The sequence below is a fragment of the Platalea leucorodia genome (assembly GCF_965183815.1).
Source record: "Platalea leucorodia genome assembly, chromosome: 11".
NCBI lineage: Eukaryota > Metazoa > Chordata > Aves > Pelecaniformes > Threskiornithidae > Platalea > Platalea leucorodia.
Genome location: NC_138833.1, coordinates 6,586,783 through 6,611,494, shown reverse-complemented (window position 1 = coordinate 6,611,494; position 24,712 = coordinate 6,586,783).

The following is a 24,712-nucleotide window of genomic DNA, read 5'->3' as shown; positions in this document are numbered from 1 at the left end:
GCTGATGGCCTTGTCTGCATACCCTGGTGCAGAGACTGCCCCAATATCCCTTTCATAACCCAGTGGGGCCTATTCTGCTAATGCTATACAAGCTTGTGATGAATAAAAGCATGGTTTGTATATCTCATTGGGAAATACTTTTCTGAGAGGATAGCTACTTGTGTTCATGCTGCGTTTGAAATTTCACATACGTTGGTTAGTTGTGATTAATGCAGATGACGGGTCATTGCTCCCAGGCTGGATAAAGCGTAATCGTTATAACCAAGAGAACTGGAAGAAGGCACTGGGAAAGAAGTAGGCTATCTTCCCCAGAGGGGTCCAGGAAAATTAAGCTAATAACATAAGGTGTGTTGGCTGGAGCAAAGCTTAAAATAAATTTTGTGGTTTTTGCTTTCACACAATGTAATTGCATGTAGGTACCTGGTTCTTGTTGGGAGAGCTCCGGATAAGTCCCTGTCTGGATTGTTTGTCTCTCTGTCAGAGCCTGCTGGTAGGTTTTGTGAAACCTGGTGTTGCATCTCATGTAGCATTTTTCATGTGAATAGTAGTGCATGAAACTAAAATACGCTTTTAATAAGCATTTGAGTGAATATAAAAGCAAACCCAGTAAAAGCATAAGCGCAATCAAAATGAATTTGTAAATTGGGGAAAAGGAGGGGGAAGGAGGAGTAACTAATATTTGCAGTTCTTGCCATGATTGTCAGATGTTCAGTTTGATGACATATGTGAAATGTAGTGGCAACCTGTGTCTAAATGCATCAAAATTAGTTGGGAAGACATGGCTAAGTGCCACGCACTGCTCGATTGCGAAAACACCGATCTGCACATCTGTCTCGCAGCATGCCGTGAGGAGGAACGGAGGGAAGCTGCCAGCTCTGCAGATGGGTAGCTGCCTTTCCTTTTCTTTCCTTTCCCGGGCCGTGACATACCTGGGCCGTTGTCACTGGAGCACTACATTTTTTTTCTAATAATCTATCTGCCAACGTGGAGCTTTGACATGTGGCAGCACATTTGATGGTTTGCTTGACTCTGAGCAAGCTGGCATTTTTAAGGGTATCCTCTATTCTCCGCAGCAATTTTTAAATTATCCTTTTACTCTGTTACATGCATTTCATTACTGGTTCTGCTTCCAAGAGGCTAACTGAGCCCCCGGGGTGGAGCATCCCTGGAATTGCTGGGGTTTGGTGTTATTCTGCGGTGCAGAATGTCTCGGTGCTGTTCCACACAGAGCGGGTCCTAGCAGACAGGATGAAAGCATTGCGACAGCATCCGTGCCTGCCTGGAGGCAGGTCACGCTGGCTCTGCAGGCCGTTCGCAGTTCGATAGTTACAGCCTAGGGTCTCTTCCGCCGAGCTCCCGTACCCCTCTTGCGCTGTTCCTCTTCATCACTCTTATCCTGAAAACTATAACTACTCGTATTTGTACTTCTATCAGAGCCTCCCACCCCAGTCAAACTGAGGATTCCCTTCTGCTGGTCGCTGTGAACATCTGGCACATAGACTAGGGAGATGTCTCTGGTGGGCTGTGTTGTGGCGGCACAGCGTTCCCACACCCACCACTGACCCTTAGGAACTCACAGGTGTAAAAAGCCATGAAGTTACCTCCACAACACACCAAAACTTACGTGATCCTGCCCTGGATAAGGTCATTCTTGTTTATGGATTTCTCTCAAATTAAATTTCCGCTGCCATTCTCACAGCTAAATGTTACCATGATAGGCACAAACATCAAAAGAGATGATATTCTCATGTCTTGAAAAATTCTGACTTGTGTGTTCGTGGAAAAAAGTCGAGTCAGCCTAGAAGCATGCTTTCTATTTGCCTACATGAAAAATACTCCTGGATGAGAGACAGTCATCACTGCTTCACAGAGACCTTCTGTCGAAAGAGGTGGCATTCCTCTTGGCAGTGAAAAGGCATTTCAGGAGGGTGGATGACTTCCACAGAAATGCAGTGAGGAGGAGCCTGCAGAGAGTGGGCAGAAGACTTCTGGGATAATGGAAAAGAGCTCCTTCTCCTTGCAGACTTACCAGAACTGAAACAATTGCTTGGGATATTGCATCTTTTAGTGTAGGTGAGTGCCTTCCTCTTCCACCTGGTCACTGGACTGTAGGTGATGCATTTTCACGATGTGGTAGGTCTGATGGGTCAGGGATTTTTTTGTTTGGTTTGGGGTTTTTGGAGAATCAGGGAGGAACTGGCAGGAGCAAGGATGAAGGAGATGAGAAACCATTTTGCCTTTCTAATAGGATTGGCTCGGAACAGGTAATATACCTAGGGGCTGGAGATGTAAATTGTTAGTACTTTCCTGGAAGTTCATGACACCCTGCAGCTATGGTAGATAAAGCCCAGCAGCACAAGTTAAAATGATCAAGAAGAACTTTACAAGATCTACTATCACCTGTGGCCAAGGGGAAATCTCAGAGCTTTCAACAAATGTTTCTCTTTAGTATTTTCTGTCTTCCTCGGTAGGAAACAAGCAGAGCCTTTAAAAGCAAGCTGAATCCTGTGGTAATTTAAACAAGACCTGCTCCATGCTTTGTGTTCTGTGACAGGAGCATTACAACCCTTCCAAATGATCTACTATTAAATGCATAGGAAATTTGGAGCCTGTTGCTTTGTACCCACCCCTTATCTGTCTTCAGTCATCCGTGTCCACGACAGTGCCAAAAGGCAAATAACACGAAAACAGAACTACGCTTTTATTAATGCAAGTGCTCCCTGAAACTCATGGAAGAGACCCATTGATTTGTAGCAAACTTAAGAATCCAGGAGCATGAGAATCCCACCCTGGATCAGCCCAAGGGTCTGCCTACTCCTCATCTCTAACAGAGAAGGAGTCTTCGATGAGGAAGAACATTTGAAGCTTCATTTCTTTTCACAAATAGGACATTCAGCCAACTTTAAAAAAAAAAAAACCAATCTTGAAAGATACTTCTAAACTAATGCCCAATGCTAAAGAAAGCAGAGCAGTGCTTTCCATCAGTCTGCAAGATGTCTAATTGAATTCAATAGTACTATCTGCCTGTCCAAATTAACAGGCATAACAGTTTCCAGTATTGGAGCCTCCAGAAAAGTTTATGCTCCACAACTACGGAGATCATATGATGGCTGGAAGGGAATTTTGACTTCTTTACTGTTACTATTTTAGAATTACCTGGAGATTAGATTTAATACATGTGAAATGTCCCAAAACTTGCCTCTTTCCCCAGACAAAGGGAACTTGAATCCCCAAGTCTGAAGCCCTGCTATAATTTTGCAAACTCTGAAGTGAGGTGAAGTTATTGCTAACAGGAATATATCCTCGTCTAGACACGTGGTCTCAGCAAGGCAGTGATGGGCACATCCAGTCATTTATAAGAGATTCTCTTCTACTGCCAGATTCTTATGCCTCAGTGTATAAAAATATACTTCAGTCATTAGCACAGACGGTGGAGGGTTGAGTTTGCATGTGCTGGGAGACACAGGGGCACCAGATGATGAAAACCCAAGTAACTCATTGAGGGCTCCAAGTAGGGCAGCGAAGGAAGCTGGATCACCATAGTGCTTGCTTCTTCTGCTTACGTTTCTCTGGAGTACGTACTGAATTAACTTCATGGGCTTACTCGAGGCTTATGCGCATGGGACCAAGAACTAAGCTGCTTTCTAGGTCATCTTCCCTGGTCCTCCGTCTCCTGCAAATTATGTTTAAATTGTACAGCTTTGGGCATCCTGAAATAACATTAGACATACCCAGAGAGCCTTTTGGCCCTTCGGGCCTCCTAGGCATCTCAGTGAGGGACAGCAGAGGTTATACTTTTTGGAGGGATAACTCATATGCTTGCCACGGGCAGAGAATCAACTATTCCGTGGACTAAGATCCCCTGCAAGCTGGCCAAGCAGAAAAATTGGCTTTAACTATAAAGGTAGCTGGTAGCCTGCTCTTCACTTGGAGGTAAGAGGAGTTGGAGAGCTGCCACTGTGGGAGTGTACTTGAAAAATAGGGACAGAAATGAGGAAAATGTTAAAATGGAGAGAAGCTGCCAGTTAAAGAGCCTGTTAGAAACACCTCTGAAGGCTCACCAGTGTAAGGCTCAAGTGCTAACACCGAGCAGCAGATCTCACGGCTAACTAACAAAAGGAGGGAGGCTTGGCAGCTAGCTCTGGATAAAAGTATATTAAGAAACATACTTTTTAACATTGAATTACACTATATTGTTTCCAAAACAGAGAAATTTATCTCTAGGTCTAACAAGTGATTTAATAACATGGACGTATCTGCAGTTCTGCTTCTGTGGGAATTGGGAATTGCTTCCTCAGTCTAATCTCAGGGTTTGCTTCTTTTCATGCAGCTTCCCAAAATGCTGTGCGCCTCCAATCGCTGTGTAATTAGATCTGCTTCTTACAGAAAGCTTTAGTCGGTAGGTCCCACAGCATCGGCGTGTGGTCAGGGTCTTCTGCTGAGTCTTACACGTGGACGAAGCGAGGCACAGAGCAGGAGGATGGAAGAACGGGTGAAATGGTCTTCAGTACCAGCTCCTTAGAAACGGGGGGGCTTGTCAGCTCCCTAGCAAAGCTTTGTAATTTCAGTTTCTGAGGCTGTATCTGTTCTGCCAGCTTACCCTGGAACACAGATTCATCGAAAGTCAAATACTTTGATCATTCGCATTAGCTACGCGTTGGCTCTCCCTTAGCTTCCCAGCTCCCAGGTTTGGGGACAGACGCATGGCGTGCCATGGCTGGTGCTTAGGGACAAGGCGGCGTACCAGAAGCCCAACTGCTGCGTGGCTTAGACACGGCTGCTGCCGCTGTGGCTGGGACTGGCTCATCAGGCAGGGAAACTCGGATACCTAGAGGGTCTTGCTCCGACCCTCCAAGCAGCATGGGCACAGATAGCTTGGGCCATCTGTCTCCAGCATCTTCAGCTTGACACTGTTGAGGTTAAGTTCAGGGTAGTCCGAACAGCAAAGGATTTCAGCGCAGATGTAGCTGAAAACACGTCACTGGTGGGATTCCCCTGGGCTGTGTGTTTGTGATGTGGGACTTGGTGGGACCAGAGCTGCTGCCATTTGCTGCGGGCAGGATCCTTGCCAGCACCTGACATGGATGAACTTGGTTCATTCCTTCCAACAATGCCTTTTGAAAAAGCATGTGACCTCTCCTTTTGCATAATAAACACCATTTGGGGGTTGTTTCCATCATAATTGGCTTCCAGAACCGATTATCTTATAAATCCCTTTTTTAAAGGTCATCATAACTTCTCTGCCTTTTCTTTATATGCAGTTGTGTGTAAGCCTTGGGTTTTTCTCTGCTTTTAGTCATTTTTGTAACCTTAACCTTCCACCTGCCTGGTTTACTTCAAGGCATGCTTCAAATGTCCCAGACATAATGGCTTTAACAGTGTGTCCCTCCTGTAAGTAGCAGTTAGCAGCGGTAAGACACCCAGAGACCAGGTTTTAATCAGCCTTGACTGAAGACTAAAAATGATTCACTCCTGTCAGCGCTGGGCAACACAACAAACAGCTCTCCAGCAAATCACTTAAGCAGAAATATGTTGGCATGTTTCTATAGCAACTAAGGAAAAATATTTCACACAAAAGTCCATCTGCTGCAACATAGAGGGAGATCTGGCCAAGGATCCCGTTATAAATTAATCTTAATTTGCAAATTTTATTTTTGCAAACCTCACGCAGCCACTTGCACAAAAAGGCAGAATATAAGTGAGAGGAAAGACAATTGATTTTTAGATAGAGGCTGACAATTAGTTGACAAACTGGTCATTAATTTGGGAAGCAGTGATTGTCTGAGGATGAAAAATCACAGTGCGTTTGAGAGGTATTCGTCTTCATTGCTGTTTACCAATCAGGCTGCATCACACCATCTTGTATGCAGCGTATTTGGAAACACACTTTATTTTTTCAAAGGAGGCTAGTAGCAAGCATCCAATATTTTTTTTTAAAAACCATTTTGGTTTGATTTACTTGTAAAGAGTTACTCAAATTTATTCAACCATATAAAATGCTTTGTAGAAGCCATCAAAGTGGGGAGAGGGGGGAAAAACCAATGCGATAATTTGGACTGCAATGCATTTTATTTTATGTGATGTCAACACTTCAAAGCCTATTGGAGCTGTGCTCGGGAGATCTGAAACATTTTACAGGGTGCTTGGTGTCTGTGCTACAAACCATCTCCAACTATAGATTCTCTTGCACAATGTTCACATGCTGCTGCCAGTGTTTCTTTCTTTCTTCCTCACTGGCTGCTTTCTGTGTCTCCTCTGGCAGTTTTACAGAGCCCCCAAAAATAAATTTAAAGAAAACAAATTAAAAAACCAACAGAACTTTCTTCCAGCTAGGAAGCATGTAGACCAGTGTCCTAGAAGGTGGGCCACGTCTCCAGGGGCTGCGTCCAGGGGAAGGGAGGTCCCGCCTGAGCAGGTTCTGTCACCGGGAGCTTTTTATGAAAGGCTAGACCTTAAGATACTTCAGGAAGAGATTTTTGTGTCTTGTGTCATATCCATACTAGTACGCGATGATATTTAAACATACATTGATAGAGCTGGCAAGCGTCATGATGGTAGCAACACAGAGTTTCCAGCCCCATAGCCGTATCGCTTGCTCTGTGTCACCATTCCCCTCTCACTAGCATCCTTCGCGAGGAGGAATGACAGCCTGTTCCATTTCGAGTGAATAAATGCACGATCTGAGCGGTGGCACGTTAAGTAAACAAGTGAACATGGGAATCGAGATGCTTATGAAGACGAGAAGGAACATGAGAGAATGAAGTGTGAGAAGCGGAGCACTTCAGAAGCCTTGGAAAGATTGCTTTCTCCCCATTTCACTTCTTCCATGCCTCCATGCCCGCTCTCACTTCAGCTCCAACTATTCTTATTAAATGCCATCTTCTGCATGGGACAGGATTGGAGGGGAAAAAAATTTCTCCGGGTAAGTTTAGAATACCTTTTGATTTTAAGCAGCAAGCAAATACTTATTTTTAAATACACACAAAAAAAATTCCAGGAACAAAAGATTTTTTGTTTCTTTAACAGACAGAAAAAAAGTGTTAGATCTCATCCTCAATCCGTTCTGAGATACCTCGCACTGATCAGTTGGAAAACACAGAAACAACTTCCCTAGCAGCAAGAAATGTCCAACCAAAAAATTAAAAGCAACTGAATTGCTAACATTTTTCATAATCTATTAAAACAAGTTGTTTTCTCTGAGATTTTGTCTTGCATAAGGGTTACTGTTACAGTGTTTATTAAATTGTTGGAGAAAAAGAAAATTGGGCCTTTTTGCCATGAAAATTGCACCTCTGTCCCCCCACGGTTGCTGTCTCCTGTTCTGCTCTCAGAAGTTGGTAAAATCTTTGAGCTATATCTGATACGCTGACTTTATCTGAAATTTTGATCCACGTATGCTGGACCTGTTGAGTTTTAACACTGAAGTAAAAAGATTTGCAGCTTCAGAGTAAGAAGTCTGAAAGAGTCTGCTAAGCACATTTGCTTACAAAAATGCTGCAGTCTGCTGTACTGGGGGGGCATCAGAATAATGAGGGGAGAGTGGGTCAGGAAATTTGACTCAACTGGGCCCAGGTCTGGGCAGTTTTGAGCTCTAGAAGAATGAAAACATCTTTCAAACGCAAACCCATTACAGCATTTCATATGTATGAAATTCCAGAGTTCCAGGCATTATTTAAGAGTCTCTGTACATTGGTCTGTGGACAATGAATGAAAGTATTTGAATTTGGTTTGACACTGTAATAGCTAGCATGAAACTCAGTTATATCCATAGCAATACCCAGCCACATACAGAGGTTTAAATGCCATGAAGCACTTGGTGCATCCAGGGTAGCATTCCCAAGTGAAGGAACCATTTTGCAAAATTCATACTGGGAAGGAAATGAAGAAACTGGTTTAGGTTTAAACCAATCTTCCATCCCCCTTAATTCAGTTTAAGCCTGAAAAATCTGAACTGATCTTACAGTCAGGTTTGGAAAAGTCTTATTAAATTCCTTCATCCTAAAAGCTGTTTTAGCCAAGCTTTATTCAATAATCGGTTTGATGCTCTGATTCTAAATGCTTTCTACATCATTCTTATTGTCATTGTTCTACATTAGTATTAGTATCCTATTAGTTAAATATATTAGGTTTTATTATTACTGGGAAATTTTTGCTGGACGCAGTAATCACACAGTGAGCCTTAAATACAGATTCTCCTTAGCTGCAAAGTACTGAACCAGGGTTCGCAGGGGGAGCGCCTCGGTGGGCGTATTCGGTGTCTCTCTGCTGGGACCAATGCGCCATGCTCTCAGCTGAAATAAAGTGTAGCTAAACTGGAGCAGTACCGATGTGTAGAACCTAATGATTTATTCCTGTGCCCGTACTAGCTTGTGCTGTAGCAAGTCCATAATGTATCAGCAATGACCACAGTTTTGCTGTAGAATTATTTAGCATGTAAATTTAGTCTTCTCTGAAGTCTGTCCTAGGTCTGTCTTCACGGAATGCTGTAACGAGCCTCTCTCCAAATTAAAGTTTATGTGATGATTAGAGTTTGCACTTTAATAGTAAGGCTTAGATTTAGTGACGGAAATACTAAAATCACTTTCTTCCGATTTCACCTCCTGTATATTTTGTCAGAGCTCTCTGATGTGTTTAAAGTATTCTGTAGGTGATTTTCATTGCACTATTCTTGTGGGTAGCAAGTGGGCTTGATCAAGTCATAGAGCATTCGTCCAAGCTTTTGGTGTCGGTTGGTAAGGTACCATTATAGAGACAGGCATTTGAGATCCCTTTTCGGCATCGTTCCTGAAACCAAGACCAGAGATCCCAGGAAGGGCTGTAACCCCCCCCCCCCCCGCCGAAGCAGGAGGTGCCAGAAATCTCATTAACCTGACATTCCCATGGTTTTAGGCTGATTTCAGGAGTTAAAACATCAGATAAGCTTCAGTCTTCTGCAGTTCACCCATCACTAGCTCAAGTATCCAGTGCACAATGTATTACGATGACATGTGTCAAGTTTTCCAGAGGTTTAAAGTTTAAGCCAGCTTTTCTTCCAGCATAAAATAATATTACAAGACTGGTTTGGGTGAACAGGACATTTTACAGCGTGATATTATGTGAGCTCAGTAAACTTTTAAAAACTGTTTTCTGAAAACCAGCAGTTCTAAAAAGAAAATAGGAGTCCTGGAGTAGAGGCAATATAATCTGACACGCTTTATTGCAGCAGCTGCTTGCTTTGTTTATAGCTGTATTCGACAATTTTTTTCTACTTTGCTTTGCCTTTCTATGTTTACATCATCGCCACTTTGCTTCAGTTGGATGGATCTGTCAGCTAAAACTCTACAGATAGCCTGGCCACGGTCCAGGGCCCATCCATAGGCGAGGTGGGCTCAGGCACCAGCACGGACCATCAGCTGGTTGGCACCCAGGGGCTCCATGCTCTCCTGCCCTGTATCTCCCAACAGCTCCCCATTCTCTTCTCTGGGAAGCCTGTTGGTAGCATTTCTTGGTGACTTGATGGCTGCCATACCTCATCCATCAAATAAGATGGTTGACAGGTTAATGACTACAGCCTGTGCATAGCCAAGCTATCTTAAGTAGCGTAGGAAGAAGCCTAGCTACATAAGAACATGTTCTTTCTGCCCATTCTACATCAGACCAAAGGTCCTTTCTCCAAAGCTGGCCATTAGGAAGGCCTGAAGAGGAGTGTCGAGGCAGGGTTAGTGTACACATGGCTTCCTCCTGTGCTCTTCCAAGCTCCAGCTGCAGTCTCTTGCTGGACTGCACATGGCTTCTGCGTATGCACTAGCCCTCCATGGGTTTTTCTCTTCCATAAATATGTTCGGTGTCTTCTTGAAATGCAAACTTTTAGCACCCTTTTCTTCTGAAGGGCCCTGAGAGAAAGGGGAGACACTCAGCTACCCACAAATTCCTGTCATCTCACAGGAGGCACGTTCAGATTTGGGAAAGTGAGGACACTGATGATGGAGGACATGCTATAGAGATCTCAAGACTGATGAATGACTAATGAGCATGAAGCAGTTGGCATGAAAAGAGGCTTAATAAATTTTTTTTGTGGGATCTGTCTAGGAAGTAGCTCAACTTTCTAGGAAGTTGGGTAAACAAAACGAGGCTTGGTTAGTGTCAGCTACGGGAACCAAGTTCTGCGAGGTTAGTAACTCCTATCATGAGCCTGGCGCATTTAACCTACTGAGCAGGAGAGAAAGTAGCACTAATCCAGCTAATCCAGAGTTGGCATCATCAGCATGGCAAAAAATCTACATTTTGATGCTTGCCTGCCTTACAGATCTCGTGAGATACTGTTCCAGTCTCACATGACTCTTGAAGACCAAGACGTTGATAGTTTCATGTTCAAGCTCAGATGAAGTCAGTGACTGCAGAGCTCAGCGTTTCTGACTTCAGCTTTCCTGCCCATCTTCTAAGGACGTTTCCTTCGTTCAGGTTTGGTACCAACGCTTCAAACACTGCTGTTTGATTACAGTTCCGATTCCTTTGCCTTATTATTGGCTAACGTGTTTTTGCTATTCACAGCTCTTCTTCCCTCACAGAGATTTTAAAAATAGCGGGTTGCGATCGTCGTACCTCACGCTTTCCCCACACATGGTCATGCGTCGTCTTTGCAGTGGTTGAAGTGCTGGGTGGAAAGCTTGAGTGGGCAACTGCTCCAAAGCCTTCCTGCCCCAAGGGGCTTTGTCAAAGCACATCTTAATTTGGAAGACAAATCGTGCCATGGGATTAATATTTGTATATATTACATGTTTGTGAATTTAGCCTCTTGTTAGTCATGATTTTGGCTTGTCTAACACAATTTTTATTGGGTGGATACCAGAGCCGCTGTTGAAGGATAGATCTGGTTCTTCGGTTTAACTATTGGGAGCAGCCATCGAGTTTATTATAACTATAGCTTTCTCAAAGTATTTCAGGATTAACATTTTCCACGGTCAGTCTATGATAAATTCAACACCAAAACAAACAAACAAAACCCTGAGCAATCTGGCTATATCCGTCATTTTGGAGTAGTCTGGGCTAAATCCTCCTGTAGTAAAAATTGGCATTGTTCCTTTTAGGTGGAAAACCAGCCGGAACGGGGGTACATCAGAACCTGAGATCTCCAGTGACCTGTTTGGTGGGCTCCCAGTGGAAGGGCAGCACTTGCCCAGCTCAGGAGTTACACAAGTGGCTTTGATCAAACCTGTTGGGTGTTGTACCTCTTGGTGGAAACTAAAAAACAGGGATGAAAAAGAATTTTTTCACTAGATCTGAATTACGAGCCCTCAAGAAAATTTTTGGCATGTTTATCAGTTTATTTCCCTTTAGTTTCTTTGCTTCATCAGCGTCTAAGAATGCTGGAGATGGAGAGACAGAGCGGATTTGGTAGTTGGTTTATCACATCGTTGTAAATTGGCTTTGAGTGCTGTGAGACACTTGCATATAATCCTCACACAGAGGATTGGACTGGAAAGACTGGAAAAATTTCCAGATATTTTTGTACATCTAAGACATCTTTGCCAATCTGTGTGCCCCGAGTGTGTCGTGACATAGAAGCAGTCCAGCTATTTCTGTCTGCCCTTAATATTTTGTGCTTCATGAACCCTTATTAATTAGGATATTAATTTCCATATGTAGTTTTGGAACAATGCCATGCTGTGAAGGAGCTTTTTCTCACATGCCATTATTCTGGTTTTGATCACTTAACCCACACTTCCATGCTGTTTATTACAGTACACATCAGGTAGGGCTTGGGAAATCAAAATTTTGGTGGAGAGAACAGGGGCTTTGGGAGGTTTTACATAGTGTCAGGTTATTTCTTAAAATGCTATAGATGCAAATTTATCGTTCCTGTGTAGCAAATAATTTGTGAACAGATTTTCATTTTTACTACTGTAGTGACATTTATCATGAGAGGGGACGCAAATGCACTTCATGCAAGCAGTTGTTCATTAAGGGTGTGCTCTGGCATTTGTTATTTGCTATCTATTGCATGTGACTGATTTCTTAAACAATACCGGATTCGTTTCTTCTGCCCGACTAGAGAAATGAGCTCCTTCAATACTAGAATAGCAAAAGAGAATCAAAATATAACCACCTTGTTTATGCAGAGAAAATAAACAAATTCATAAAGAAACGTCCCTAGGTGGGTGCACTCACCAGTGTCTGCAACCTTTCCCCAGAAATGTCTGTGAACAGTACCTCGTTTTCCTTCAGGACACAGATTATGGTGTGAAAATCACTGCTTTTATCTGTCTGCACACTGCTGGCTGCTGATTAAAAGCACCAATTAAAAGCAAAACTCTGTTCTATATGTCAGATTTACATTCAGAAGTGAACTGCCACCCAAAGACCAGGGATGCCATAGGGTATGCTACACAATTTGGGGATCTAAAGTTGTCTCCTACCTGTTCCCTCGCCATAAAGAGGCTTTGATTGCTTGGGTGAACGAGGCGGGCATCCTTTGCAGGCGGTGGGGTCTCAGCCCACATACATCAAGGTGGAGCTTGGTCATTACTGAGCAGCTACGACCATCACTTTGGGAGAATGCAAAACTTGTTGCATTTTAATCTCAGTTTGGCGTGTTGGAAAGGGAATTAGGTGCCTCTTTGACTTTTAAATGATCTGAAGAGGAATGTACTTGATACAGGTGGTAAGAATTATTCTTGGAGTCCTCAGATATTCCAGGCACACATCTATTTTCATTCCTCATAAACGTATCCCTGGTGAGCAGGGTGGGGACATCAATTAAGAGGAAAGCCATTTTCCACAGTAGTGAAGGATCTGAAACGAGCATTCTGCAGATTAAGCAGAACAATCTCCAGAGGTTTTGCCAAACAAATTTTTCAGATTTCTTCAGGATTCTAGTCATGGCCTGTGATCTGAAACATTTGCCAAGAATTCAGCAGAAAGAGGAAAAATACCCCAACTCTGAAGTTTTGAACAGGGAGGTGGTTTGTGGGTTTCATGAGATTGCATCAGAAGTCTGATCTTCCCGGCAAAAGATATTCTCTTTGCAAACAATGAATCCCCTCAAACCACAAGTGCCATGAAGTCAAGCAGCGTGTGGTTTGGATATGAGCAGCCCAATTTGTCAACTCTGTTTCATTCAAAGAGAAGGAAATAATGAGTGGAAAAACATTGAGATAAAAAAAGCCACCTCAGGATACTTGCTACGGATTGATCCTCCCAAAGCAGAATATAACCTTGTTTTTACTTAACGGAGCTCCCCTGTATTTGTACTTAAACGGCGCTGCTAGGTGATCCGAATAATACATATTTATAATGTGTGGTTATTTTTTGACTGGCACAGGGAGTGTTATTCTAGGTAATCCAGTATTTTGTGGGAATTTCAATTGTGTTTTAGAATCCAGTCTAAATATTGTGATGAATTTCTAGCAGGTAGTCTCAATAGACAAACACTGTCTATGAGGTGGAATTGCTGTTGTGTATCTAGGAGTGAGTGCCCTTGGCTTCTGACGTTTAGATCCCATAGGCAGGGCTGGGGATTTTGAGGCATCTGTCCCAATATTGCCATGTCATTCTAATTGGTCACAGTATATAAAATTATTCTTTAGGCAAAGGTTTGTTTCTTTCCTTGCTGTTGCTAAACATGCCCAACACCTTCCCTTTCTCAACAGCAGTATTAAAAGCATTCAGAAAAGTATTTACCGGTTTTACTTATTTAGTATTTGGCTTCTTTGTCCTTCAGGAGATAATAGATGGGAGTATTTAAATATTCCAACCTACAGAAAAGAGCATTGCCCAACCTGAACGGTACTTTCTGCAGAACTGGTGGGTGAAGTCTTGGCTTCATGAAGTTATGGAGATAACAGGAATATTTAGGTATACCATAAGGATTTTGTGCACTCCACAGGAAAAGCAGAATTTCTCAGTGGCTTTACTAAGATTGAACCAGGAAAACAGCTTTTTGTTCTAAAAATAAACTGAATAATGCAAGTCACATTATTCTGCATGTGTGACAATGATGATTTCATTCTGGAAGTTCATTTTGCTGTCTCTGAAACTGAAATCTTGAAGCTCCTTCTTGCTGAAAAGTCAAACGTTTCGTAACTAAGCAAAGCCATTGCGAAGGTAAGCATCACTGCAGTTTCTGCTTGCAGTTGCTTTAACTCAGGGAATTCCTCTTTCTCGTGTTTTAGTGTTTGCTAGTGGTTGCCAGTTTGATTTCAAAATGTTTTAGTCTTGGTATAAGCAGCAGGCAATCTCCACCCACATCTTCATTCTTATCTTTAAGAAGTTCCACAAAACGTGTAGCAACAGCTTTCAAAATCTGCAGAGAGCTAATTAGCATCAGAGGAGAAAATGGAAACGGATTTTAACAATCATCTTTTTGTTAAGGGTTTGCTCACCCTGACTCTCTTCTTGGTGCACACGGGCTCTGCTTGACCATGAGTACTCTGTGGTCCCAGCTAAGAGCTCAACAGCGCGGGCTCTGGCCAAGCACGTGTCCTACCACTGCCAGTTTGCCAGGAGAGACACCACCTTTGAAAGACCCAGCCTTTGTTAAAGCCATTGGTTTCAGCTCCAGGTTTGTTAGAGGCAAATCAAAATATAAACTCAGTCTCGTTAACGAGCCAATACATCGAAGATATCAGGGATATGGTCCCTAGATTTAATTTTCCCTGGAAAGAACCAAACTAAGATGTCAGCTTATGAGTGAAGATAAATCTACAAACCATTCTTCTTCACCGTTTTAAAGTAGCAACAGCATGGAAAAAGGGATTGATGACAAGAGAATAGCGAGTATCACTGACTAACACAAAATTGTGCCCAAAATCTTTTTCCTCTTTAATAAAGTAACTAAAGAAAACAAATATGTAATCCATTAAGTAGCAGGCTGGATGGTGACTTTCATGCCAGCACTGGCTTGTTCCCACTGGGTTACTCCAAAAGTCTGAGGCCCCCGCGTTTTGAATTCGGTGCAAACTCCCACGCAGGTTGGCTTTTTGACTGACTTACTGAAGAGCAAACCTGGGAAGTTAGAGCTAAAATGTTACGTTCTCCAGCGATGGGCTCTAATAAACCTTTGTGCTCTACCTATCGGACATGGGGAGAGAACATGTAACCGTTGGTCCTGGGTCTTAGGAACCCAGGACAGAATTTGTGCTAGCTATAAAAGTTAACTATTGAGGTCCTGTGAAAAGCCGGCGGAGAAGCAGAAATGATGTAGCCCAGTTTCTCTATACATAATGTTTGTGTTATTTAGTTCCAACTTAAACAATATCCCACCCAGTTTCTGAGCAGCGCGGAGAACATGGTGATGACTCAGTGGAGGGTAACCAGAGGTCATCAGACATCGGTTCAGTAGCAGTGTGGAGATCAAGACAAGCAAAATGTGGAAAGTACAGTGATTTATACACGAACACGGGTGTAGGCCAAAGGTACAGCAGAAAAGTGGAAAGTTGCATTATCTTTGGGTTGCCCCAGTAAGTGTTTGCTTGAAGTGCAGTTACAGTCAGCAGAAGGACAACGGAGAACAGGACTTTCCTCAACGTGCGTTGTGTTTTTGTGTAGTGCTTTTCCTATCGTTGAGGCTGTTGACAGAAGTGGGCGTTTGCTGGTTTTCCTTTTATCCCTTCAGATGCAATAAAACTCCAAAATCAAAATGCTGCTCTCATCTGTGCAGTACCAGAATCTCTAGCTGAGGGTATGGTCAAAGAGCCTAAACCGAAACAACGGGAAACCGGCAGCCTTGGGTAGGGCTTAGGTGGGAATAGGGGAGAATAACAAACAAACAGACAAACAAACAGCCTGGCATTGAGATCCCAGGCTGTGCTGGGGAACAGGAGTAGTTAGAAAAACTGTATGCATCATTATCAACTGGACAATTTGGTCTGCAGCAGCTGAGACAATAACAGATAAAAACCTTTGGCGCTGCTGGTCGTCTCTGAGAGGAGTCGCACAGCAGTCGCCGCCACCCATTTGGCTGGTGTTGAAAAAAGGCATGTGTTTTCCGAAGGTGGAAAACTTGTTTGGGAAACACTGATCCTAATAAAATGGCCAAATATGACTATGTTACTGAAACCTTAGGTTACCTACCACATCAGGTTTCTTTTTAGGGAATGTGTGTGTCCTCCCTTTCTCCGTGCCGTGATTCATGGAGGCTGAACTTATGCCTTGAATCCTCCTCTCTTTCCATATTTCTAATCCCTATTTTTACTCATACGCCTTCCTTCCCACACCTGGTTCCAGAACCAGGCTCCATCCCAGCAGAGCCAGAGGCATCCGGTTGACTAAAATTACGGTTATGAGCAAGCTCGAATGGAACAGACAGGATCCGTCCTTTTTTCCACAGGGTGTAAGTCATGTCTAGTAAGGAATGAAACTCCAAGCTAGAGTTTGTTCAGAAGATAAAAGGGATGGGCCCAGCCCAGTTAAACTTGAGATGGCTCAAGAAGTGTCTGAGCCACATCCCTGTAATTCATGCGGTATGATAAATCAGCACAGTGCATAATATCCTTCACTCAGACACCTGCAAGTGCTTTGTTTTGAGTCCAGTAATCCCAAACGCTGCTCTCAGATAGCTGGGTTTCATCCCTTTCCTTTTTCTCAAAGAGAAATTTGGATTGGCTCACTCTTTAATTTAAACCATTTGCCCACTACAACTGCTTTTACAGGCAGAAATCTCTGGTTTCACAAGACTTTTTAAATCACGGTTACCTGGTGGAAGTGCATGTGCGGCAGACACGTGGTCCGTTGCTGTCCGTAGCACATCTACGGGTCAACGGGTTGTCCCAGTTCTTCCCGTGTCAGGTGTCTCGTTCGTACTCTTCTCACACATACTGTTCTGATTTATTTTTTGCTCATACTTTCTTTTCAGAGACTGAGTAGAGAAGCCCAAGACAACAAAGATCTTAACGAAAAACAAATTATTAGCTGCAAACGAGATTGTGGACGTGAAAGAACTGTGTGAGGGTTACCGTTCAGCTAGCAAATGTTGGGCTGTGTACAGGGCTTACACGGGTGAATGGTGGAATAGAGGCGGGCTTCATTTCTTCTCCTTTTGCCAGCTGCTTGTGAACTGCTGATTGAGGACAAGACTCTGTCATTTTTCATTAAGCACCTTTTGTTCCTTATATGTTCTATCCTTGTGATTTCCAGTCATAAAATCGTTTTCTTAAGTGTGCTTTTTGTCTTATAGTAAGACTCAGGACTTCCAAGGTGTTGTACATACCCTTACAGTGAAGACCTTATAATCCAAATAGACAGGACAATTCTCTTTATGCCATTTACATAACGTTTAGGCACCATGAGAGCGCAGCTTGTTGAAAGGAGGCGGCGGCAGAGCCAGAAACAAAACCCAGGTGTTGTGCCTTCCAAGCCAGCTCTTCACTCACACCCCTCCCTCCCAGAGCACCTTTTGTTTGTATCCCGTTCCAGTTGTCAGTGTAGAAAGATAAAAAGGGTGGGATTCACCTCCCCTCACTTCAGAAATCTGAAAGTTGAGAAACAAGTCTGAACTAGTAGTTTGGTTTCCCTGCAGAGCTGGCACCTCCAGGCATTCAGCCTGACTGAGGGTACGTGGGTTAAATCGCCTTCTGCAGGGCACTCGCTGATGTCTGTGGCTACCTGCAGAACTGAAGGGACTAGCTAAAACTACGCGTCTGTCTCCCAGGTTGTGAGGCCAGTGATATAACCATCACAGACGAAAAAGGCGAGGGGGAATTATCTGTCCGTTCCCATAAGGACTGCCGGACCGCGATTGTTCGGCAGATGCTGTCAGAGGGCTTCCCTGTGCCAGCTGGGCTGCTGAGCCCCCGTCGACTCCCAAGGACCATCCCAGCCTTCACACTGATTGCCATTTCATCAGAAGCAATGTTTCACCTAGCACCTTGCCCTCGCCTGTTTCCCAAGTGAAGGGAGTTTAAATGAAGCCAGATACGCATGCTTTATCTGCATACCCAAAGCACTTTTCATGTACATTAAAATTTAGGTGGGTGCGTTTGTAGAGTATGAGAAGAGAGCACAAATAAACATAAAAACATACCTACATCTGTAACTATTCTGTAGTAAAGTGATGGTTCCCACTAGATTTGGTTGGGCTTTTTTTGTTGTTGTTGGTTTTTTTTTTTTTTAAATTGTGGAACCAGGGATTGTGTTTAGCATGAAACAGGGAGAGAGCAGGCATTTTTCAACAGTTTCAGAATGCAGCCAGGGAGGCTCTGACACAAAACAGAAAAAGTAAAAGCTTCCCAAAATGGGTGCACTGTAAGATGACTTCTGTTTGCATGGCTGGCGCATCAGCAGCAAATCATCCAGTTTTCACTGACCTCAGAACCAAGACAGAGCAATTTGCGTGAAAGGATAAGCAGCTGTTGAACAGTTTCTCAAATTATCTAATGTCTTGTGTATATTTTGTTTCAGTATCAGGCGTTAATACGGGTTGTACACTAGAAGAGCTTGTTCTGCATGTGTCCCCTTTTTTCTGCTTTTCTCTCTGTACCTGCTATTTGCTGCTTCCGAAATGAGCGTGGGCTGGGCTGACTTCCAGACTTGAACCAGGATGGCTTTTCTTATTTTCTATCTTTTTTTCTTCCCGTCTCTTAATTTTTTTGCGACAGCTAATGATAGGGAAAAAAAAAAAAACCGCAACACTTTCTATTTCAACCCTTGACAACCATTCAAGGAGTCTCTTATTTTAAACTCTGACTGTAATGTTTGTCATGCAGCTTCACTGGTCCGGTGTCACGGGTGGATGACAATATTTACAATTTATTTCCTTTACCAGTACTTCAGGCCAGTTACAAAATGATTGACTTTGTAAGAACAAGACTCCTTAGGAACATAACGTTTGAGAGTTCATAGGTGTCAGGAAGCATCTCTCTGTTGGCTTAGCTTAGCTTTGGTGAAAGCCCGAGGTTTGAAACGCTGGGTGGCAATTGAGACTAAGACGACTGGGGCAGTGAAAGCTGTAGACGTATAGAAAGATTGCAGCTAGCCTAACCCCGCGCTCTGTCTGAGAAGAGTGCTAAATGTGCTAATTGTTGAACGGTGCATTTTAAGACATAGAAACTCTCTGTAATTTACCTGGAGGTTTTGGGGCGCGACAGTATAATTTTTAGCTTTTTAATACAGTTAGAATGCACATTTTCTATTTTGTAAATATTTCTGAATACCTGCTCCTATGCAATTACTGTCACCAAAACCTGGTACTTGAGCAAACCAGTAGAATTTTAAAAATGCTACTTAGTAATTAATCATTCCATAAAACATGTTAAAATAGCCTTTTTATTTTGTACTGACAAGAACAGGAATATTGAGAAATATTTATTTTACAATGCAAAAGTGATATGGATGTTGTTCTGTGTGCAACGTCAGTTTTGAGCAACTCATCCTATTTCAGCTGATACGTTATCTGCATAGGAGACAGGAGGATGGGACACACATGCTCCAAAATATAGAGAGAGTTATAATAGTTCTGATAGGACTTCCAGTGCTTTTACAAGTAGGTACTTGCTGGGTCTCAGGATGATTTCATTTACTCAGTTCTACATTAGTTCAAGTGACGGGTTGCAGCAATGGGATGAGGTCCAGCCCTGGCAGTCCCACCTGAGCCACCTCACGGTGAAGGTCAGTCTTGCCGTTTTCTCATTTAAGTCATGAGTTGGTTTAGAGCAGCGTTTGCTGGAAGGACGTTGCACAGGTTCTTTGGACAGAGGCTCCACATTGAGCAGGCTGGCACCCGGACTACGCAGTGGGCAGTGCATGCTGTTGGGAAGAGCGGTCACTTTAGCAGCAGAGTCATGAGCTACCTCTGAGAGGAGAGCGCAGTGATGACCATTTGATGGAGTTATGCCAGAGAAGAGAAGAGGCTTGCTTGTAGAAATGTTGTTGAAGATGTGACTGGGTGGCAGGAATAGGAAGGAAAGATGGAGATGTATTATGGGAAAGGCAACGGTTTACAGCTGTTGGATATGTTACTGAGAGTGGAGCAATTGAAAAAATGCAGTGAGCTTGTGGTGTTGGCACATACCCAGCAAAATACATGAGCCAGAGAGAGAGATGTAGAAATATGAGATTGGACAGATGATACAAGACCACTGAAGAAGAGGTAGGTGGGAAATCAGACACACCAAAGTGATAGCTGATTCCCCAAGATGTACCATTGAGAAGCACCTGATTTACAAATTGCATCCATTTAGTTGCTTGCACATTGTTAGCTCCAGTTAAGCGTAAGGTCAAGTAGCTCCCCTATAAATTGTTCGCTGTTTTCTGGGAATCATATTTTTCTACTGTATTGCCCTGCTAGGTAGTATACATTTTACATTGGCCATGTAATTCAAGTTGCAAGCGGTCTGAAAAAACTGTTGACAATTTGTGGAAGTTGCAAGAAAGGGTTCTAGCATTTCGAATCCTGACTTTCATATGGTTCACGGCTGACTTAAGTGCATGAAGTTGCTGTAGTTTCTGGAATTGAACTATGAAAAGATAAAGTACCTGGAAATACTATCGAGAGTAAAAACCCTTCATGCAAATTATTTTTAGATATATACCTACAGGAGACTTCTCTGAAGCAGTGATGCATTCTCATGTGAAAAGCTTTCTTTTTCTTGGGTCTTCACATCTTAGTTGGGAATAAAGTAATTGAGCGACAAAAATTGTTTAACAAAATTTACTTGCTAAGCGGTGCGCATTTGAACAATTCTTCACAAACATCCAGTCAAATCTTCCCTCTTATGATCATACAGCCTGTCGGAGGAGATTATAAAGACTAAGGAAAAAACCCAACTGATCTCACCACAATCAAAAGCATAATTGCCCTGAAGCCAGGATTTTACCCTTTGTGTATTGACACTGGATGTTTATTTAATTGCAGTATTTAATGCTAAGAAGATTCCAATAAAAATGATCCAGCCCTTTTTTCCTACTCTGAAAAATAAACTAGAAAAGGAGCAGAAAAGGAAGACACATTCAGCATATTTTAAAGAATTCTACTAGGCAGTTTCATGAAGGTTGGGTTTAAGCATCAAAACATCCAAGTCCCACAGTCAGATGACGACTGAGGAGAAAGGTAAAGACCAAGGATTTGAAAATTAATTCACTAGAAATGGCATTCACGATCATCTGTTGGATGGTGAAGTTTGTGTCATGAGGACTTTTGACCATAGCCTGGATACAGGTAAATTTTTAGTCACAGGAGGGAAAAAATGTACACCAGCAAAAATGACTTAGCCTGTTTTCATCGGGTTGATTCAATGAGCAAAGAAAAAGGAGACTCTGGTGCTGGATAAGCAGTCAAGAGCTTGTACATGACCTAAGTATCTATGAAAATATTCCGGAGGTGCTTGTGTTACCTCCTAAAGAGACTCAGCTCACAGTCAGCAATAGAACTTTTATTTCATAACGATATATCTGTACCGCCTCTCAGTTAGCAATTTCAGTGCGTCAGTTAACAGCCACAATAAGGCGATCAGTTGACAATTGCTAAATATTTTCTGTCTTCTCTTCCCCCAGAAGTTCCTGCTTTACTTTCATGTCCAAAGCTACTGAGATGCTTTGCCAAGTCTGAGCTCAGTAGTAAAATAATAATAAAAAAAAAGATATTTGATCCAATTCACCAGTAACTTGTTTTTTTCCCTTTGTTATTTTCCTGTTAGAATATGAAGAGATGATTGCTTTTAAATTTTTAATTTATATATTGGAGAATATGGCTGGTGGTGTTTTGTTCTAAATATTCGTGCTTGGAGCATGAAAGACAAGAGTTGTATATGCAAGCTTTGGAGAGCTACAAACAGAAAATGAAGAAAACTGTTTTGTCCAGCTACCAATGCCAGCTGGTTTGGATAAAACCAAGAAAGACCCCCTCCTCAGCGAGTTAGGGGCTCAGGTTTATATTCAATAGAAGCTACAGATGCTGCGCATCATTCAAATTGTTGCCTGAGGATGGGACAAGGGAGATTTTTTTTGAGAGTGCCTAAAATTGGGGATCGTAAGCTGAGCTGGCGTCATTTGGCACTTGCAGTCTTCCCTGCCCATAGCTGTATGGATCACTAATCAGAAGTTGTAATGTTTACTGCCAGATTTCAGCCCAGAAAGAACATTAAAAGGTTGAATTGCAGTGATCCTTGGAAAAATCTTTGCACATCTTTATAATTTTGTTTTATTGACATTTCTGTGACTTTGGTCAGGAGGAAGGTATCAGGAATGTACAGCTCGTGTCAGCGAGCGTCCTTAAATATCTCTGAATAAATGCTGGAAGATGCTTCAAGCCGGAGATGCTGTTAGGCACTGTTAAGTATGATTTTCTTTTACTCTTAGTTGAAGCTCTGATTCTTTCCTTTTCCCAAGCAAAAGGTTAATGTAAAGTAGGCAGACATTCATATTAATACATTAATACACCTATAGTATTTCATTGTTGCCATGGCTTTGTGTGTGCAAATGATGATAAAGCAACCACTTAGGTTGAAAAAAAGCAGTTAATCACTAGACAGGAGGCAGGCACCACTGAAAAAGTTTCCCTGGTGTAGGTAGTATTTCTTACTTAAAAGCAAGTTTTATTTGGCTTGTGTGTGTGCAGAGCTCCGTCTTTATAAACTTCTAATCTCAGAGCTGTCAAACCTCCTTTGACCTGGAGTTTTACAGTCAATGGAGAGAAAAAAAAAAGAGAAAGATGCTCCTTTGTAGAAAAGCAAGCTTAGGGAACGTAGTTCAAGGTGAAAATCTTGCAGTGTCATTTTAGTAACAGTGGTAGAAATTGATTAATGTGAAACTTGCCTGGAACATTCCTGAATCTCTACAGCCAAAGACTTGAGAAGATAATAAACTACTGTACATCCAGGAGCTTCTAGGAAACTCCTGAGGTGGCCTCTGTAGTGTGGAGTGAAAGGACAAGACAAAGTAGAGTTGTGCTAGGGATACGGCAGCGCAAAGCTTGTCGCACGAGTGAGCAATTTGTGTCACATTCCGCACGGAATAGTTCTTTAAGTAAATCAGTTCATGACAACATTTTTTTCTTAACCTCTTCTCATACTTTGCACATGATTGTGTTGTAAGGGGGTGGTGAAACAGATCTGGCTTGGGCTTCCAACCTTGCCCTGCAGCCACGTTCCCCGGACTGTGCCTCTGCCTGCATGGACTGGCTGTGCTGCTCCCAGACTCACTTCTGGGTCTCCAGCACCTCGAGTTTCCATCCACCACCTTAGCGTTCATTACAAACCAGAGGATTTATCTAGCATTAACAGCAACTTTGCCTGTGTTCACCATGCACATAGCCACATGAAGCCCTGCTGACCACTGGCATCCCTGCTAAGAAGCAAAAGAAAGCTCACTGGTAATTCTGCTCCTGTCCGTGACCCCCCTCAAGCATTTAGCTCCAGACTTCTGGGTAAATGTACATAAATGCAGCTCTACGATGCAGGTGTTAATCATTTTCTGTATCGCACCTTCGGAGTGACGGGAGGAGCGCAGGTGTCAGGTACCCAGCGGAGGCATTCGCAGAGTGTTTGTAAGGTTTCGAGGGTGCTTTGTGTTTCCTGCTGAGAAGGAGAAGCAAGGTACTGATAGTCCTCAGAGGTCTTTGAGTCTCTCTCTGGTTCGGGTGATGACTAGCCTTTGCATTTTAAAGGTTTATTTTGGAGGAGGGGGTGAGGGGAGAATAATTGTCAGTGGATGTTAAGCAGCGATAGGCAGAAATAATCAATGGCCCGAGATGTATGCCAGGACTCTGGGGTTCACCGTTCTCCCAATATTATAGAGGTCGAGATTCAGGGTTTCAGGGATGGGAAATCTTTTATGTGACAATACAAGGTGCTTAAGGCATTTCTTTTAATTCGAGAGGTTGACTTAGAAGTGTCAGCGATACTCCATATGACTAGTAGTGGCCGAAGCCTTAATCTTTGGGAACTCTGTTACTATGTCCTTTCTAAATCGGTTTATATTTTTTGGCCTCCATACAGCTCTCTGGAAAGTCCACGGTTTAATTACATTTGCAGGCAAACAAACAAACAGACCTTCCTTTTGTTTCTTTTAAACATGTCAGCTTATGCAGTCTGACCTTACAGCGAAAATAATCTCGCGTGGATCCTCACCTCACACAAGTAGCTAAAATCCCTGGAGGTACCAGGGGTTGGTTGCTGCTGAGACCCATTAGCAGAAGCCATTTAAAAAAAAGAAACAAACCCTTGTCTGCTTATTTTAATTTCTAAGACTCAGAGGTTAGATTTTTCCTCAGGAAAACATTCAGTGATACTGCTCTCGCTGCGTCTTCTACTTTTGCCAAATGCCACAGAGTAGATGGTAAAAAATGTTACCATAAATGTTCAGGAAAGTTCCTGAAACGGGGACCAACCCTTGAACTTCTTTGAATGGTGATCAGGGAACTTCTGACGTGTAACACGGGGGAGAGGCCACCAAATCACGCAAGAGAGGGGATAATGTGCAGCAGTAGTCTGTTTAGAGAAGGTGGTCACTTTTTTCTGTTCATGAAATGTTTGCAAATATCTTTTGATTTCCATAAACTATTTGGCAGATACATTCTTGAATTAATCCAGGTGGATTATTCATGAATATCTTTGCTATGTTGTTTTGTGGTGATTGGCCAGGTTAGTCACAAGACGTCCTTCCTTTGGCTTGGTTAGAGGAGTGTACTCCTACTTATAAGATGAATCTGGTGTATGCAACTTAAAATTCATTTTCCAGGAATGCTCCTGTGTACGATTTTGAAATAAGCTTTTTATATGCATTTTTGCCAGTCAAACTCACT